The sequence below is a fragment of the Rousettus aegyptiacus genome, unplaced genomic scaffold, assembly GCF_014176215.1.
Source record: "Rousettus aegyptiacus isolate mRouAeg1 unplaced genomic scaffold, mRouAeg1.p scaffold_m13_p_15, whole genome shotgun sequence".
Classification (NCBI taxonomy): domain Eukaryota; kingdom Metazoa; phylum Chordata; class Mammalia; order Chiroptera; family Pteropodidae; genus Rousettus; species Rousettus aegyptiacus.
In genome coordinates this window covers 20,057,814-20,060,332 of record NW_023416290.1, presented here as the reverse complement: position 1 = coordinate 20,060,332, position 2,519 = coordinate 20,057,814, and the positions used below count along the sequence as shown (strand labels likewise).

The window sequence follows — 2,519 nt, the reverse complement described above, 5'->3', positions numbered from 1 at the left end:
CCGCCGGCAGAGCCTGAGCCTTCCCTTGAGTTTTTATTTTCTAGACACGGAAAGGAACCATTAGATCCTGGGGATGCAGAGCAATTAGAGGAGGAGGCAGCCTGGTATCACAATGAGGAGAGACCCCCATTTATAGCATTAGCTAACCCAGAAAAATCCACGTCTCTGGAAGACTGTCTTAAATGCTTACAGAAGGCAGTCACCGACTTAACTATTTAGATGAGACAACCTGGTGATAGACCATTAAAGATATCAGAACCAGAGACAGAGAAAGGTCCAGGACCTCCCTGTTTTTTAGAGGAACTCCTGCCGGATATAGCCATGGCACAGCGACCTTCCGGGCTGCAGCCCTTGTCCTTAGTACGGCCTTCGCTGTCCCCATTGCAGGCTTCGCTATACAAGGCTGTAGAGCATGGAGAGAATATGGAAGGATTTCACTTGGCATGCCTTGTGTATGAGGACAATGGTGCTCAAGGACAGAGAGTCCGTAGCTATAGGCCTACCCCTTTTAAACAGCTGAAGTAATTGAAACTTGCCTGCACTCAATATGGCCCTACTGCGCCATTCACACAGGCGATGTTAGAATCCTTGTCCCTTGAGGCCCTTACTCCTTCTGATTGGAAACAGCTGGCTAGAGCATGCCTGACAGGGGGAGATTTTTTGATGTGGAAGTCTGAATTTTTGGAACAGTGTGAGAAAACAGCAGAGCTTAATAGAAGCCAAAATCCTCCTCTCCCCACGACTTTTGAAATGTTAGCCGGTGAGGGTCAATTCCATGAGAATAACACGCAGTTGGAATTTGATCCCGGAGTGTATGCTCAAGTAAATGCTGCTGTTAAGAGAGCCTGGTATAAACTGCCTTCTACAGAAAGACAAACAGAAGATTTATCTAAGATAAGGCAGGGACCTGATGAGCCATTTCAGGAATTTGTGGCACGACTTACGGAATCAGCTCGAAGACTGATAGGGGACATGGAGGCAGGTACGCTTTTAGTAAAGCAGCTGGCCTATGAGAATGCTAACTCTGCATGGCAGGCTGCGCTGGACCATTCAGAAAGAAGGGAGATCTTGCTTATTATGTTAGGCTATGTACTGACATTGGGCCAGCATATACGCAGGGTCTGGCCATAGCCGCGGCATTATAAGGGAAAACTAAAAGAAGTGCTATTTCAACAGACTAGAAATAGTCGAGGCAGATCTATCAGTGGCCCTAGCTGTTTTGAATGTCAGCAACCTGGGCATTTTTCCCGAAATTGTTCTCAAAACCGGTCCCCGCATTAGCCTCCGCCTCGCCCACCGGGACTATGTCCTCGATGTTGAAAAGGTAATCATTGGGCTCAGGATTCTAAGTCTGCAAGAAACATTCAGGGTCGATCTTTGTTGGGAAAAGAGACGAGGGGCCCACCTCAGGCCCTGCAACAATTTTATGGGGCACTTCAGACTTTCATTCCCCAGCAAGGAAATCTGTTCAGGACCTCCACAGAGCAACCTCAGGCGGCGCAGAACTGGACCTCAGTTCCTCTACCTACTCGGTACTAACTCCTGAGATGGGAATGCAAATCCTTCCTACTAGAATTTATGGGCCTTTACCTAAGGGCACGGTTGGATTGTTATTAGGGAGAAGTAGTACCACCATGAAAGGAATATTAGTGCAGCCAGGGGTTATTGATGAGGATTATACAGGAGAGATAAAAGTAATGACTCACTCACCTGCAGGTATTTTGGTTATACAATCAGGCCAGCATATGGCTCGCAGTTGCTGCTGTTGCCTCAGGTGCAAACTAGGAATGCCTCAAAAAGGAGTCAGAGAGGGGACGCAGGATTTGGATCATCAGATGCGTATTGGGTCCAGGCCATAGGAGCTCAACGCGGGAACTTTAACTATTAATGGGAGAAACTTCCGAGGCTTGCTGGATACTGGGGCTGATGTTTCGGTCCTTACTGTTGAACGATGGCCTGTGGCATGGCCCAAACAGCCTACTATGACACAATTACAAGGAATAGGTCAGAGCCAAAGCCCAGAACAGAGTAGCAATGTTTTATCTTGGAAAGACGCAGAAGGTCATAACGGGACATTTCATCCATATATTGTTCCAGGTCTGCCAGTTAATCTATGGGGAAGGGATGTCATGAGAGAAATGGGAGTGTATCTGTATAGTCCCAGTGAGCCTGTTACTCAGCAAATGTTTAACCAGGGGCTTTTACCTAATCAAGGATTAGGAACCAGGGGCCAGGGAATTCAAGAGCCTTTAATGCCTGTTCATAGGCCTCAGAGAGCAGGCTTAGGGTATTTTTAACGGAGGTCACTGGACAGCCTGTACTCCACACAGATCCAATCACGTGGAGAAGTGAGGATCCTGTGTGGGTGGATCAGTGGCCTCTTACTAAAGAAAAAATTACAGCTGCTGAGCAGTTAGTACAGGAACAGCTTGACAGCGGACGTATTCCTTCTAACTCTCCCTGGAATTCTCCCATTTTTGTTATAAAAAAGAAATTGGGTAAATGGAGATTATTGCAGA

At 47.1% G+C, this 2,519-nt stretch overlaps 1 pseudogene; it reads left to right on the top strand.

Moving 5' to 3' along the window:
* Positions 1-219: 219 nt before the first annotated feature.
* Positions 220-1,539, top strand: LOC107502092 (annotated as a pseudogene).
* The last annotated feature ends 980 nt before the right edge of the window (positions 1,540-2,519 follow it).